Genomic DNA, 11,191 nt, shown 5'->3' on the forward strand with positions numbered 1-11,191 from the left:
TAACCTAAGGACATCACACAACTCCCAGTCATCACGAGGCAGAGAAAATCCCTGACCCTGCCGGGAATCGAACCCGGGAACCCGGGCGTGGGAAGCGAGAACGCTACCGCACGACCACGAGCTGAGGACATACTCACACTAGATATTATATCGATTTCAACATCTCAAAATATCGAAGTACATACATATAAAAAATGAAACCAAGTTTGAATAGAGTGAAAAATATGAAATATTACGTAGAAAAATATTCATTAATCTGCGGTATCGAATAATAGGGTTGGCGGGTGGTAATGGTTCCGCAAATAAAGAACCATTACAAGGTGCACATGAAAGATCTGTTTATAAAGCTCCATTCACATAAGCGTCTGCTTAGAAAGGTAAGTTACATTGCATCTAAATGTGCTGTACTAGATGCTGTATACCCTGCAACATAACAAGCGTCCGTATCGTTGAAAACCGACGAACTAACATATTTTTAATGGTAATTCATTTGCGAAGACTGTTAATTTTTAGTTCTACATGGTTATACAACATTGGATGCAGAAGCGGTGTAAAGCAACCTACTGCCATATTCATAAAGTGCCAGTCATTTAATATTTAACTCACGTACACAGCAGTTTTCTCCTAGGCTCCGTCCTCTATCCTGCAGGCCTGAGAATGCACGCTGCACATAGTACAAATACTGATGACTATGCCCAGGCCTGAGTCCACACGATACAGCATTCTGCGTGTGCTGGGGGAATGCATGCACAGTCTCTCAGCAGTGTGGATGCTGTGGTGTGAATCAAGGCTCCATAGTATATACAGTAACAGGCAGGAGCTGAGCTAGGCTTAGCCAGCCACCGGCATTCGTGCTGAAGACACTGTGCATGCTCGTGCCTGCCAGTGTAGAGCATGGCAGTTAGGAAAGTAGTAGACTTTCCAGATGAGTTGTGTACATAAATTTAATTTTCATGTGTACAGAGAGGCCCACATTTGAATATGGCAGTAGGCTGCTGTAGACTGCTTCCGCTTCCAACATGTTATAGCTATGTAGGACTTGACGTTCACAGCTGTTGCTACCGAATTACCATTATAAACCGTTATTGCATCAGTATTAAACTATGCAGGCGATTGTTATCTTGCTATGTGCACATCTAGTCTGAAACACGAGGCGTTCAATAAGTAGTTCTTTGAAGATAGGTTGGTCTTATTTAGAATTGCAATACACCATGTTATTCCCCACTCTATCATCATCATCATCATCATCATCATCTCAGCCTTTTCCCACGTCATGTGGGGTCCTTGTCGCTTTGCTGGATCCTTCTCTTCCATAAATGCCTATCCAGAGCTTCTTCTCTAAGCCATCCTTTCTACCCTAGGTCCCCAGGTACCTTGTCTTTCCATCTCAGTTTCGGTCTTCCTCTTCTCCTTGATCCTTCGATTTCTAGGTCTTCAATTCTTCTCCCCACTTTACTACTCTCCTCTTCTCTGCACATGCCCATACCATCTAGCCTACTTTCTTGGATCTTCTTCGCTATGGGCCCAACTTTCACTGTTTGCCTGATGTACTCATTCCTTAGTCTATCCTTCTGTGTCACCCCACTCATCCACTTTAACATTCTCATTTCTGCCACTTCCATTATTTTATTCTGGGCGTTTGTAACTAGCCAAGTTTCTGCACTATACAGCATTGCAGGCCTCACCACAGACTCGTGTCCGCCCCCGGTAGCTGAGTGGTCAGCGAGACAGAATGTCAGTCCTAAGGGCCCGGGTTCGATTCCTGGCTGGGTCGGAGATTTTCTCCGCTCAGGGACTGGGTGTTGTGTTGTCCTAATCATCATCATTTCATCCCCATCGACGCGCAAGTCGCTGAAGGGGCGTCAAATCGAAAGACTTGCACCCGGCAAAGGGTCTACCTGACCGGCGGCCCTAGTCACACGACATTTACTTTTACCACAGACTTGTAAAGCTTTCCTTTCATTCTGCAGCTAACCTTCTTATCACACAGTACTCCGCTCAGTTTACTCCAGTTCATCCACCCACTATTTATCCTGTGCTTTATTTCGGTCTCCAGTTCTCCATCACTTCGCATGTAAGAGCCTAGGTATTTAAATATCTTGAGCAGTGTCAGTTGTTCTCCTTGCAGGTTAATTCAAGGGTCACTCCAAAAGAAATGCACACTATTTTTTTAAAATCCATCTTTTATTCTACATGTTTGAAAGTTTTACAGTATGTAGATACATCCTTTACGTATAATATTTTCATTTCTCCGCATAATTTCCATCCCTCTCAACTGCCTTACACCATCTTGAAACCATCGCCTGTATACCCGCACTGTAAGATTCTGGACCAAACTGTTGGAGCCCCTGTTTGGCAGCGTGCACAAGGGAGTTATCATCTTCAAACCTTGTTCCACGAAGAGAACCTTTCAGTTTCCCAAAGAGATGATAGTCACATGGAGACAGGTCAGGACTGTAAGGCGGGTGTTTCAGTGTTGTCCATCCGAGTTTTGTGATCGCTTTCATGGTTTTTTGACTGACATGTGGCCGTAGATTGTCGTGCAACAGCAAAACATCGTTATTTTGCCGATGTGGTCGAATCAGAATTTGGCATGATGTCCACAAGCAAGAGTCCTTCGGAATCGACAAACACCATAGCCCATAAATTTTCCAGCAGAAGGCGTGGTTTTGAATTTTTTTTTCTTGCGTGAATTTGCATGATGCCACTCCATTGATTGCCCCTTTGTCTCTGGTGAAAAATGATGGAGCCATGTTTCATCACCTGTCACAATTCTTCCAAGACATTCATCTCCATCGTTCTGGTACTGTTCCAAAAGTTCGCTGCATACCGTTTTTATTGTTTCTTTGTGAGCCACTGTCAACATCCTGAGACCCCAACTGGCACAAACCTTTCTAACGCCAACACTTTCAGTATTCTGCAAACACTTCCTTCCCCTATCCCAACGTAGCGTGACAATTCGTTCACTGTGATGCGTCTGTCAGCAGTGACCAATTCGTTAACTCTCTGCACATTGTGTGGAGTGTGTGCAGTATAAGGCCTGCCACTGCAAGGACAATCCTCAATATTGCCGTGCCCGCTTTCATCACGTAACCTGCTTGCCCACCGACTAACTGTACTGCGATCGACAGCAGCATCTCGATACACCTTTTTCAACCTCTTGTGGATGTTTCCCATAGTCTCGTTTTCACAATACAGGAATTCTATGACAGCACGTTGCTTCTGACGAACGTCAAGTGTAGCAGCCATCTTGAAGACATGCTATGACGGTGCCATTCACGGGAACAGGTTGAACTAAGTTTGAAAACAAGCGGGAAGGATGTATCTACACACTGTAAAACTTTCACACATGCAGAATGAAAACTGTATTTTTACAAAAATAGTGTGCATTTCTTTTGGAGTGACCCTCGTATATAGGTCTTTGGCATCCTTTGCAATACATACTCTGTTTTCACCCTGCTAATTCTCATTCCTCCTTGCTCTACAGTTTTTCTCCACTGTTCAAGCTCATCTTGAAGTGAATCCTGGATGGGTTCACAGATTACAACATCATCGGTAAACATCATGCTCCAAGGTTGCTCTTGTTTCACATCTTTGAGTAGTACATCCATGACAAGGTCGAAGAGAATTACATTCCCCACCCTGTCGGCTAAAAAATCCTGTTTTTCTACATGGTCTCTGTCCAATGCAATGGCCTTATGCGACCTTACTGGAACGGCTTGTATACCCGCATGGTACCACTCTACTCGTCGACGTCAGAGTCAATAACGAACTGCATCAATAACCTCCCCATCATCCACGTACTGCTTCCCGTGGAGTGCTGCCCTCTTCAAACCAAACACATGGAGGCTAAAACGGTGAGATCTGGGCTGTGGGTTGGATGAGGAAGAAAAGTTCAAGGAAGTTATGTGAGCTCCTATCTGGAGCGCAAACTTGTATGAAGCCTTGCACTGTCATGGAAAAGGGGAAGCTCGTTTGCACTTTTGTGTCGGCGAACACGCTGAAGTCGTTTCTTCAATTTCCTTAGGGTACCACAATCAACATTACGAAGTGCATTCAAGTTCTAAGGCCTCTGATTTTTTTTCTCTGGACTGGAAAGAGATAGAAACATGCGCATTGTTTTAAAATGAGGCCGCGTTCATTGTCAATACGTCCCAGAGATGGCAGCACCGTACAGCAGATGGAATTTTACCGCCAGCGGCGAGAGTGAGAACTGTTTTACTTAAAATGGCGACGTTTTCCTTACTTGAACAGCGTGCAATCATTCGTTTTCCGAATTTGCGTGGTGTGAAACCAACTGAAATTCATTGACAGTTGAAGGAGACATGTGGTGGTGCAGTTATGGATGTGTCGAAAGTGTGTTCGTGGGTGCGACAGTTTAATGAAGGCAGAACATCGTGTGACAACAAACCGAAACAACCTCGGGCTCGCACAAGCCGGTCTGACGACATGATCGAGAAAGTGGAGAGAATTGTTTTGTGGGATCGCCGAATGACTGTTGAACAGAAAGCCTCCAGAGTTGGCATTTCTGTGGGTTCTGTGCACACAATCCTGCATGACGACCTGAAAATGCGAAAAGTGTCATCCAGGTGGGTGCCACGAATGCTGTCGGACGACCACACGGCTGCCCGTGTGGCATGTTGCCAAGCAATGTTGACGTGCAATGACAGCACGAATGGGACTTTCTTTTGGTCGGTTGTGACAATGGATGAGACGTGGATGCCATTTTTCAGTCCAGAAACAAAGCGCCAGCCAGCTCAATGGAAGCACACAGATTGACCGCCACCAAACAAATTTCGGGTAACCGCCAATGCTGAAAAAAAGACAAAAAAGACAACGCACCCGCACATCGAGCTAACGTTACGCAACATTTTCTTCGTGATAACAACTCTGAAGTGATTCCTCATGCTCCCTACTCACCTGACCTGGCTCCTAGTGACTTTTGGCTTTTTCCAACAATGAAAGACACTCTCCGTGGCTGCGCATTCACCAGCCATGCTGCTATTGCCTCAGCGATTTTCCAGTGGTCGAAACAGACTCCTAAAGAAGGCTTCGCCGCTGCCATGGAATCATGGCGTCAGCGTTGTGAAAAATGTGTACGTCTGCAGGGCGATTACGTCGAGAAGTAACGCCAGTTTCATCGATTTCGGGTGAGTAGTTAATTAGAAAAAAAATCCGAGGCCTTAGAACTTGAATGCACCTCGTAGAGTCGATCGTTGCACCATGAAATAGGACACCAAACAGGATAACCTCTTCATAGTCCCACAGCTCCGTCGCCATGACTTTACTGATTGAGAGTGCGGCTCTGAACGTTTTCTTCAGAGGAGAGGTGGACTGTGAACTACAGTACAACTTGGCGTTTTTTATACACACAAATCATTTCCAAATACGAAATAAAACAATAAGTGAAAGGAAAACACCTAAGACCACCCAGACTTGAACTCTGGACCTGTGGATTCGTAATTTTACCAACTTAGCTAACGAGCAGCGTCACACTACTAGGAGAGTGGTCGACATGACTTTACTGGCTGAAGGTACGGCTTTGACAATTTTCCTTCAGAGGAGTACTCAACGCCTGTGAGGAAGTTCGACAAATAATTGTCACAATACGGCTCGTAACGCGTAAACAGTTCTGCACAGATGGTACTTCGTTGGTCTTTATAGTATTGCCAGGCGCGAGGAATTCAGCGGATGCACACCTTTGAATACCCCAAATGGTGGACCACTGTGTTAGCACTAACAACAGAGACATCCAGCTGTGCAGCGAGGTGTCTGATTGCCATCCACTGATCACCTCTAATGAGAGTGTCCGCACGTTCCAACATTGCTGGAGTCACAGAGGTGAGCAGCCGGCCAGCACGGGGGAGATCGGACAGCTTCGCGCGACCCTGTTCCGATGATGACAGACACCTCGCCCAACCACTCATCGCACTTTTGTTCACTATCAAGTCTCCGTGGACACCTACGAATATCTGCGACTATCTGGTTTTCTGCCAAAAGAAACTCGATGGTAGCTCTCTGCTTGGAATGCACTTCTGTCACAGACACTATTTTGAAGGCTACGTACAGTGCCATCACGTACCGGAACTTCATGAAACTATAGGGACTGTAGTGAGAATATTCCTCAATGTCCCACAGCAAATTCCTCGTTTTTTCAACCGAAACTGGGCGAGGAAAAATGCATGGCCTTACCTATTGAACCCCCCCCCCCCTTACCACCCTATTTGAGCAGATCAGCATGTGAATGCAACTTTATAAACACATTTTTCGTGTGTCCCTTAATGCAGTAAAAATGGTCTCGATTGCGACACTTTCGACCAGTACTCCTACCTATTGTTACTCGCTATTGCCATTTACAGTAAATGCTAATATCTTATATCCCCAAGTCATAGTCAGATTACTCTATACCCTGTGTTTAAAGCAATATGTAAAGCTTGCTTGCGTATCCGCAATAGATTCTCGTTTCTGCAATTGCAGTTTATATACTTCCTCCGTGGCAGCTGTCATCACCTTATACTTCTGTTTTCCGTTTCTTGACTTTGATATCCTCCATTTCCAGCTTTCTTTTTCGCGTACGTAACATATTAACCGTGCTTGGCGGCTGATTACCCCGGTAGATAAACTGCACAACTCTGTGAAACACCACACATCGGTCGTTTCAGAACTTATTTGTTAACGGATACTACACGGAAGCGACTTGCACAGAGTAGGGTGGAGCACGTTGTCAACACTGTTTGTTGGTCTTCTGTTCCCAACTATAACATTCTGTTTTGGTGTAAAATGGTAGGCATACATTCATTTGCTAAACTATGTTTTGTATGTAGGGAGATATATTCGGACAAAAAAACTCGATGACTTGCACCATGTCATGTTACCTCACTTTGTTTCAGCTGTTCTATTCTCTCCCAATAAACACGAGCTGCGAGTAAAGCGTACTTGGAATTGCAAAATTTTTGAATTCAATCTACAGTGGAATTATTCCATGAAACGAAAAGAAGCCCTGAGGCGGAGGGCTCTTGAATTCGCTGCACACACTCACACTCTCTCTCTCACACACACACGCACAATCGCACACGCACACAATGTAAATACATTACAAGTAGAACCACATTTAGAAGACATGACCAGAAGAACATGTGTTCGACAAGAGGTGTCTGGATGAAGGAAACAAGTAGATTCCATATATTTAGATTTCTGCAAAATCTTTGGCACGGTGCCCATTGCAGGCGATTGACGAGCACGACGATTGTGCCTATGGGACGTCTGCGACCTTTCAAGGGCGCGCCAGTGGCGATTCGACAGGAAGTGCCTGTAAAGGCAAGGAAGGATATTAAGACGAAAAAGCGAAATGATGAGCAACGGTCGAGGGAAGTCATGATACCTCAGACTCGTTGTATATTGAGGTCAAGAGAGTTTATTTGTATGCGCAGTGTAGGACATAACGTTGATAATATTGGTGGTAGACCTATATATTTATTTGTGGTAGTCTTATCAATAGAACAACAAGATGATCGCTGTTTAGAGACAGCAGGATTCTTGGGAGGTTGGAGGAGATATGAATCTCTGACCTCAGGTTGCCAGGCGGAGGAGAAGAACGCTCTGTACCTGTTCGCTGGGGGCGGAGTAAAGAGACTCCAAGTGCATCACCTGGAAGGTGGAGTATTGTTTTCCACACAGCGAGATGTGGTATTTTCTAGCCATAAATGATATTTAAGTTTAGTATTTAATGTATGGGAGTTACGGAATGAACTCAGGAGGTAGGAAGAAGTATTTTCAGGGGTGCAAGAACTGGTCATTATTAGTGGGAAGCACAGAGAGGTGTCAAAGGAGCACATGAACTTGCTCGGAGCACGTGTGCACATATTCGAATTTAGGTTTAACATGTTCGATATGCCTGCCGTCATTGGCGATAATGTGGCGCAGACGATTAGCAAAATTCTGCATGACCTGCTGCCCGCAACTCGTGGTCGTGCGGTAGTGTTCTCGCTTCCCACGCCCGGGTTCCCGGGTTCGATTCCCGGCGGGGTCAGGGATTTTCTCTGCCTCGTGATGGCTGGGTGTTGTGTGCTGTCCTTAGGTTAGTTAGGTTTAAGTAGTTCTAAGTTCTAGGGGACTGATGACCTCAGATGTTAAGTCAGAGCCATGACCTGCTGAAATGTTTGAACATCGATGTTGTCGATGACCTTCTGAATGGCTGTTTTCACCTCAGAAATGGGTAGGGGTTATTGTTGTATACCTTGTGTTTAATGTGACCCCACAAGAAGGAGTCGCATCTGCTCTGATCTGGTGAATATGGTGGGAATCGAGGGCCATGCCAGTGGCCGTTGGGAACCCCAGAGCCAGGATGTGGTCCCCAAAGTGCTCCTCCAGGACATGACTTTCCTGCTTCGATGAGGTAGATCTCCATTCTGCATGGACCACATCTTGTCGAAAGCAAGGTCACTTTGCACAATAGGGATGAAATAATTTTCGAGAGCCATCACATATTGTCCAGTAGTCACCTTGCCATCAAGGAATATCGCACCAATTATTTGTAATTGGAGACTGCACACGACACAGTCACTTGTTGAGGCTGAAGAGACTTGTCGATCGCGAATTGCGTATTCTCAGTCCCTCAAATACGTCAATTTTTCTTGTTGACGAAGCCATCCAAATGAAAGTGGGCTAAACCAAACTATGTGCATACTAATTCCCATCATGCCCCGCGGCCAATAGCGCAGTTTGAACGTCCTAACGCAAACCGTTCAGAAGTTATGAAAATTTTATTTCGTATAGTTCAATAACTAAGCAGGCATGGCTAGAGGACAAAAGTAAGGATGTAGAGGCTTATCTCACTAGGAGTAAGATAGATACTGCTTACAGGAAAATTAAAGAGACCTTTGGAGAGAAGAGAACCACCTGTATGAATATCAAGAGCTCAGATGGAAAGCCAGTTCTAAGCAAAGAAGGGAAAGCAGAAAGGTGGAAGGAGTATATAGAGGGACTATACAAGGGCGATGTACTTGAGGGCAATGTTATAGAAAGGGAAGAGCATGTAGATGGAGATGAAATGGGAGATATGATACTGCGTGAAGAGTTTGATAGAACACTGAAGGACCTGAGTCGAAACAAGGCGCCGGGGGTAGACAACATTCCATTAGAACTACTGACAGCCTGACAAAACTCTACCATCTGGTGAGCAAAATGTATGAGACAGTAGAAATACCCTCAGACTTCAAGAAGAATGTGAAAATTACCGAACTATCAGTTTAATAAGTCACGGCTGCAAAATTCTTTACAGACGAATGGAAAAACTAGTAGAAGCCGACCTCGGGGAAGATCAGTTTGTATTCCGTAGAAATATTAGAACACGTGAGGCATTACTGACCCTACGACTTATCTTAGAAGCTAGATTGAGAAAAGGCAAACCTACATTTCTAGCATTTGTAGACTTAGAGAAAGCTTTTGACAATGTTGACTGGAATACTCTCTTTCAAAGTCTGAAGGTGGAAGGGGTAAAATACAGGGAGCGAAAGGCTATTTACAATTTGTACAGAAAACAGATGGCAGTTATAAGAGTCGAGGGGCGTGAAAGGGAAGCAGTGGCTGGGAAAGGAGTGAGACAGGGTTGTAGCCCATCCCCGATGTTATTCAACCTGTATATTGAGCAAGCAGTAAAGGAAACAAAAGAAAAATTCGGAGTAAGTATTAAAATCCATGGAGAAGAAATAAAAACTTTGAGGTTCATCGATGACACTGTAATTCTGTCAGAGACAGCAAAGGACTTGGGAGAGCAGTTGAACGGAATGGACAATGTCTTGAAAGGAGGATATAAAATGAACATCAACAAAAGCAAAACGAGGATAATGGAATGTAGTCGAATTAATTCGGGTGAAGCTGAGGGAGTTAGATTAGTAGTAAAGGAGTTTTGCTATTTGGGGAGAAAAATAATTGCTGATGGTCGAAGTAGAGAGGATATAAAATGTAGACTGGCAATGGCAAGGAAAGCGTTTCTGAAGAAGAGAAATTTGTTAACATTCAATATAGATTTAAATGTCAGGAAGTTGTTTCTGAAAGTATTTGTATGGAGTGTAGCCATGTATGGAAGTGAAACATGGACGATAAATGGTTTAGACAAGAAGAGAATAGAAGCTTTCGAAATGTGGTGCTACAGAAGAATGTTGAAGATTAGATTGGTATATCACATAACTAATGAGGAGGTATTGAATAGGATTGGGGAGAAGAGAAGTTTGTGGCACAACTTGACCAGAATAAGGGATCGGCTGGTAGGACATGTTTTGAGGCATCACAGGATCACCAATTTAGTATTGGAGGGCAGCGTGGAGCGTAAAAATCATAGAGGGAGACCAAGAGATGAATACACTAAACAGATTCAGAAGGATGTAGATTGCAGTACATACTGGGAGATGAAGATGCTTGCACAGGAGAGAGTAGCATGGAGAGCTGCATCAAACCAAGCTCAGGACTGAAGACCACAACAGCAACAGTTCAATAATTGTCACACTGTATGTAGGCCACACTAACAGATGCGCAAGTGAGTTGCGAAGTGAGGACAGCTGATCGCGTTGGTAAACTTCCTCGAACAGCAAAGAACGATGTAGTACGCGAGTCGTTGCCACCACACTGGAGGAAGTCCCTTTGTTATGGGCGGCATGACTGGACACCAGGTTTTAAAGAAACAAATAAGCAGTAACAGAGTGTGAATGAAGCTGAATTTTAGTGCAGGACATCATTAGATTTGGAGACTTGGTCAAGGGTGAGTAGCCACACCAGGATGCTGGAGCACCACTGGACTGCGCTACGACTGGGTAGCACCAGCATCAGCCTACGGTTCGAGACCAGGTTGCATGTGCCATCGCACTGGATTACTCCTTCACAGAACTTGGTGCCACAGCACCACCGGCCCTGCTGTCTCTGTTAACTGCCACTTATCCGGAGGTCCAGTCACCGACCGCCACGTGCCTGGGGGATGTGGTTCGAAACCCATAAACGGCCGCTTCCGCTAACATGGAGCGAAGAGCAGAAGGGCCACCGCCTGGCAAGTCGTTCCGCCAGGAAGCGCCGCTGTGTAACTGGGTGTGGCCTGGCCTTCACCGACGGTCTGCAGACTTAACACAGTGTCACCAGGCGCCATACTAGCAGCAGAGGGCAGCCGCACTGTCCAAAGCTCACGAGGAGAGGCATGACTGCC

This window comes from Schistocerca piceifrons, chromosome 9 (assembly GCF_021461385.2).
Source record: "Schistocerca piceifrons isolate TAMUIC-IGC-003096 chromosome 9, iqSchPice1.1, whole genome shotgun sequence".
In the NCBI taxonomy this organism is placed as follows: domain Eukaryota; kingdom Metazoa; phylum Arthropoda; class Insecta; order Orthoptera; family Acrididae; genus Schistocerca; species Schistocerca piceifrons.